This window comes from Medicago sativa, chromosome 1 (assembly GCF_051527215.1).
Source record: "Medicago sativa cultivar Bolivia chromosome 1, Bolivia_mono, whole genome shotgun sequence".
Taxonomy (NCBI): domain Eukaryota; kingdom Viridiplantae; phylum Streptophyta; class Magnoliopsida; order Fabales; family Fabaceae; genus Medicago; species Medicago sativa.
This window is the reverse complement of record NC_140749.1, coordinates 70,740,120-70,745,896: the sequence shown is the minus strand read 5'-3', so window position 1 is coordinate 70,745,896 and position 5,777 is coordinate 70,740,120. Positions and strand designations below refer to the sequence as shown.

General features: G+C 34.2%; 1 long non-coding RNA gene across 1 annotated transcript; it reads right to left on the bottom strand.

Moving 5' to 3' along the window:
* Nucleotides 1–4,072: 4,072 nt before the first annotated feature.
* On the bottom strand, nucleotides 4,073–5,089 carry LOC146956936 (uncharacterized). Its single transcript, XR_015021483.1, has 2 exons — nucleotides 4,660–5,089; nucleotides 4,073–4,452 (listed from the first exon to the last, which is right to left on the bottom strand). It is a non-coding gene; the product is annotated as an uncharacterized LOC146956936 (long non-coding RNA).
* Nucleotides 5,090–5,777: the final 688 nt, after the last annotated feature.

The following is a 5,777-nucleotide window of genomic DNA, read 5'->3' as shown; positions in this document are numbered from 1 at the left end:
GGGAATCGTTGGTTGGTCCAGCTATAATTCTTCTTCAAAAAGGGCATTTTCATATTGGCATCCGTTGATAGTTTTATCTAGTAAGAGCTTCTAGATAGTTGATATGCTAATTTGATCCCGAAAAATGTTCATAATATTCTTATAGAATAGCATTATTTGTGAAAAATAATGACGAATAATGCTACTAACCCAAAGAGTAACTGACATCTACAAACTTTGGAAAAGGTTCTGGATTTAGAGGCTAAAAATGATTGGGATAATATCTTGTCCATTTGATAGCTATATTTCATCTACTAGTAGTGCAAAATAACGATTCTATAATTGACTTTCGATTATATTTACTGATGTCCAAAATAATTCACTCATGTTTTTTCTCAACGTTTTTTACAACGGTTATGAGATCAAGCGAAGCAAACGGTATGTTTCTTCAAAAAAATAAACCAACATTTTGCATTTGTTGATTTGTGACGTATGTAAAAACAATGTTGGGTTTAATATTTTTTTAACAAGTCAAAAAATTGAATTAATAATATATATTCAAAGTACAAGGTGTGTCGAAAATAGAAGAAAAATACAAATGACAGCCATAAAATTGCCCAAAACATAAATCACAAAATTAGCTACGGTGTTGGAGATTTTTGAGTTAGGGTGGGGGTTTGATGGGGACGCGTGGAAGTGGAGAAGGAGGTTATTTGCATGGGAGGAAGGTTTGGTGGGAGAGTGTGTGGAGCGGTTGTCTAATTTTGTTTTGCAAGAAGGTGTTTCAGATAGGTGGGTGTGGAGGCTCCACTCGTCTCACAGCTATACAGTGCAATCGGCTTATTCTTATTTAACAGCGGTTGATTTTAACATCACTGAAGAGTTTCATCACTTTTTGTGGCTTAAAGCGGTTCCGTTAAAGGTTAATATATTTTTCTGGCGTCTCTTTCCGAATAGACTTGCTACAAAGGACAATTTGCGCAAAAGGAATGCCCTTGATGTTTCCATGGTGTCTTGTGCGGCCTTGTAGTGTGAGGTAGAGGACATGGACCACTTGTGTTTAAAGTGCAATCACTATGGTCGGTTGTGACTCTTGATCTCGCATTAGCTTGGTATTGCTAGATTTTACATGGCGACTTAAGTATTCATTCTAATCAGTTTTGTGCTCTTGGAGGCTTTTCAAAAAACTCTAGGACAACTTTCACTATTATTTGGATTTCGGTCTTATTTGTTATTTGGAAAGACCGTAACAGGAGAATTTTTCAAGATCACATTGATCAACTTGCTGTTAGATACCAGAGTAACAAAATATTATCACGCAACTAAAATAAGAGACGAGAAAAGAGGAATTGAACACACAATATTTTACGTGGAAACCCCTCAACAAATAAGGGGAAAAAACCACGAGGCAAGAGTAGAGAACTTTCACTAAGTGGAAGAAATTACAGGACCTCTCTTGAATATAAGGAGAGTACAATTACCACTCTCTCTTATAAATAGGAGAATATTAACTAACACAACCTAGGAGAAACCTCACAGAAGAAACTATTTTTCTCTCTATATTTTTTCTCTCACTACTCTAAACAAGTATTGTTATTGTGTTGTTATGATTTTGGGATGCTTGGAAATGATTCACGAGCAAGCTATTTATAGGAGTACAAAGCCATTGCCCAACCACTTACATTTATGGCACCGTAAACAATTGGACAAATTGTCAAAATTATTTACTGCCATGCATACAATTTCAACATGTACAACATATGAACATGTGTGAACAAGTGAATAACAAGCCAACATGTATTACTTGCACATACTTAGCTTTCCACGTTTCATACTTCATATTGCATGTTCCATATCAAAGTCAATCAAAGTGGCTTTAACCTTTTTTTCCAATGTTCACACTTGCAACTCTTCTAGAAAGGGTTAAACTCCAGACGCATTGGTGGTTGAAAGCGAACTTCGTTTCGTTCGACTTTGACTATCCCTTTTGGAGGCAAAATCCCTTATGTTGTTTATAGGTTGTGTTGTAAATGTTTGTTCTTGTTTCTTTGGCTGTTTTTAGCCTTACTGTATTGTAATTAACTCTCTTCAGCTCCCTCTGGCACGTCTTGTGCTTGAGGGACTGATTGTTTTTTCTCTAATATATTCCGCTTAGTTTATTAAAAAAAAAAACATAAATCACAAAATACAACACAACCAAACCTAAAAAATTGAAAAAGACAACAAAAGAGAGCTACAATCATAAGGGTGGACAAGAACCCCCCTAACCGATCGAAAACCGAGCTATTTGACATGAAACATAAGAGAATAGGCAGGTTCTTGCAGTCTACGGGATGAGAAATTCTTAGGTGGTCTAGTACCAAGAAATTTTCTTTGGTCACAACCAAAGAAAGAAGAGAGAGAAGAGAGAAGAGAGAGAAAATGAAAAGTATTTGTTTATTTGTGAAGAGAGAAGGCAAAAACTCTATGTGTGACCAAACCAAATTTCTTGGTCCTGGTTCAAACAAGAGTTTCTCCTACGGGATATCGGGGTATTGAGTGTGCACCAACCAATCCTTGCAAGGGTCTTTAAACATGGACGACTTGATTGGTCCTTCTAGAACAACAACTTTTTCATAGGTCTCTACAAATACCTTTTGGACCAGCTAAAAGGGAATACGTCGAAAAATACACACCATGACCGTTCGTCAAAGACAGCATCCCAGGAGATACAAAATCTTACTCCCTCCGTTTCAAAATGAGTGTCGTTTTAGGTGTTTACACACATATTAAGAAATGCAATGATTAAGAGAAAGAGAATGATTATTTTACCAAATTATCCTTATTAACTATTGGTTAGTTTTAAAAGTAATACTTTGGAAGTAGTGTGGAGAGTATTAATTGGAGGGTACAATTGAAAAGAAAAAGTTATTATTGCATTGAAAACTGAAAGCGACACTCATTTTGAAACAAATTTTTTTGGCTAAAGCGACACTCATTTTGAAACGGAGGGAGTAATTTAGTTGGACAAATGATAGCTCTGACTAAGAAGTACTTATTTGCAAAGTCATCGGGATAGCAATCGGGTTCCTTAACGACAACCATTATGAACCATAACTTACATATAATGTCTATTCCCAAATGAATTATTAGATAATGATAATAATTTATTAGTTAGTTTTAAATGTTTTTATCATTGCAAATATATCACTTTTTTACTTTTAGTTTATGTAAACGATTTTCTCTTGATCTCTACAAAATCTAAGTGTTGGTTTGGTACATTGGAAAAAGAAAGGGTGGAAGGGAAAGCTTCTCAAAGAATGTGCTTATCTGATTTGGTTGAAGGGGACACAAGGAAAGAGTGAAGAAACAAGAATCCACACAAAAAAAAAAAAAAATATATATATATATATATATATATATATATATATATATATATATATATATATCATTCCAAATCGAGAAAAATAATTGATAGGAGAAATTAGAAAGTGGTATGACACTTAAAAAATGATCGAAATACTATTATTTCATATTATTATTTTATGGCTTATTTATACCTTTAGTCCCTGTAAATATGAGTTATATTTTGATCCCTGAACTTACTGATCCTTTCAAATATGACCTACCAATATTAATCATTTAAAATTTAGTCTCTCAACCCAGTTAATGACGGCTACGCCACTAATCTGATGAGGTGGCACTACTGATTGGTTAAGTGGCATGTTGAGTCAGCAAAATTTGGTGTGAACCGACAAATATACTTATGGCTTCTCAGACAAACTCAAAGGACAATTATACCCCTCTCTTCATCTTCTCTTGAATTGGAAACATGAATTGGGAAACTGGGGATCTTGGTTATTGTTTCGGGAATTGGAGTATTATACATCCAAACAATAACCAAGACTAGGTGCCGTTTAATTTGGGAAAGGGGAGTTCTTTCCCACCATGGGAAAGTTAATCATGTCCATTAGATTAAATGAGGAACACGTTTTTATCATACTCTCTCAACACCATATTATTTATTTTACAGCATCTTTCATCCTCTCTTTCATGTCCCCCACCCACACCACCATGGTTGCTGCCGGAAAATTCATAGATTAGGTGAACAAAATGATGATGAACAATTACTCCAATTGCATTCAAATTCCAAATATAAACCTTTCAACAGTATACAAGAGCAAAATGATGATGAACAAATAAACATCACATAACAGCGAAATTCAAACCCAAAATCCAAATACAATTAATAAACTAAATTTAACATTGATTCTTCAAAACTCAAGTTTTTCATCTAAGATCTAAGAATCATTCATTCATCTAGCAGCAGCACCCTTTGAAGCAACAGGTTGTGAATATTGGGCATAACACCACCATTAGCAATAGTAACATCACCAAGAAGCTTGCTCAATTCTTCATCGTTTCTGACAGTCAATTGAATATGCCATGGCACAATTCTTGTCTTCTTGTTGTCTCTTGCAGCATTTCCAGCCACTAATCACAAAAATCACAAGTTCAATTCAAAACCCTAATCAATCCAAATCACATCAAATTCAATAAAAATATTCAATTTAAGTTGAAATTAATCAAAAATTATGAATAATAATTACTAAAATTGTAGAAAAACCTAACTGTGTTGAAACTCTAGATCTAGCGATGTGTGTGAAACTTAAGATGAATAAGAGCGGTGATGGAAATCACCTCGGCGATGAGATATTCATGAACGAGCCATACGGCCAACGTCGAATTGAAGTCCGGCTTTGCTGCTTCTTGAGGTGCCTTTCTTCCCCGCACCGGAACCTGGATTTTATTCCCCTACCACTGATGATGAAATTGAAAACGAAAAGAGAGAGAAATTTGAAGAAAGGTGAAATTTTTGAATCGGTGAGAGAAGATGGATGAATATTAAGAGTGATGAATTGAGGATGATAACCATGGTGGTGTGTGGTGGTGGCCAAAGTGGTTGTTGAATCTATGATTTAGTGGTGTTGAGAGTGATGAAAGATGCTGTAAAATAAATAATATGGTGTTGAGAGAGTATGATAAAAATGTGTTCCTCATTTAATCTAATGGACATGATTAACTTTCCCATGGTGGGAAAGAACTCCCCTTTCCCAAATTAAACGGCACCCCAAGACTATGGTTCAGTCTTATGCATTGAAGACTGAATTAATGTTTAGTCTTTCGGGTAAGAAAAATTCTCCCAACTCAATTTATTTATTTATTTATTTTGAAGTTGCATTTCATTATAGATCACTTTATTAACTAGATCACTTTATTAACTGCAATTGTGATGTAAACTGATTTCAAAATTTATCAATTTTTATTTGCAGTATTAAATTTTACAGAGAGACAGAGAAGAAGAAAACCTTAATGTTAGGGTATCAAAATTAAATTAAATTTTTGTTCCTAATCGTATATTGCAGCCACACCATTCGTATATTTTTTGTTTATAACATGAGGAACACTATGTAGTACGAAAAACCTACGGTACAGGATTCACACAATGCACGTGGACGGTGTTGTTATATTTTTAAAATAAATAAAAGCTGAAATGTTTTACAATCTAAAATATATCCTACGGCTTATATACATTCGTTGTTTTTCGCTACTGCAATTCCCGTACCAAGAAGCTTTTCCCTTATAATATTGGTAAAAAAAAAACTCGCTCGCAAATTTTTACATGACTTTAGTTTCTTATAAAATACAAGTCACAAACCTTAAACACTTTAATACAATTTGACCTTCAAACTCGACATTAGAAATTGTAAAATTTGCTATATAATCATAAAATCTTATAATTTCATACATCTGTATAA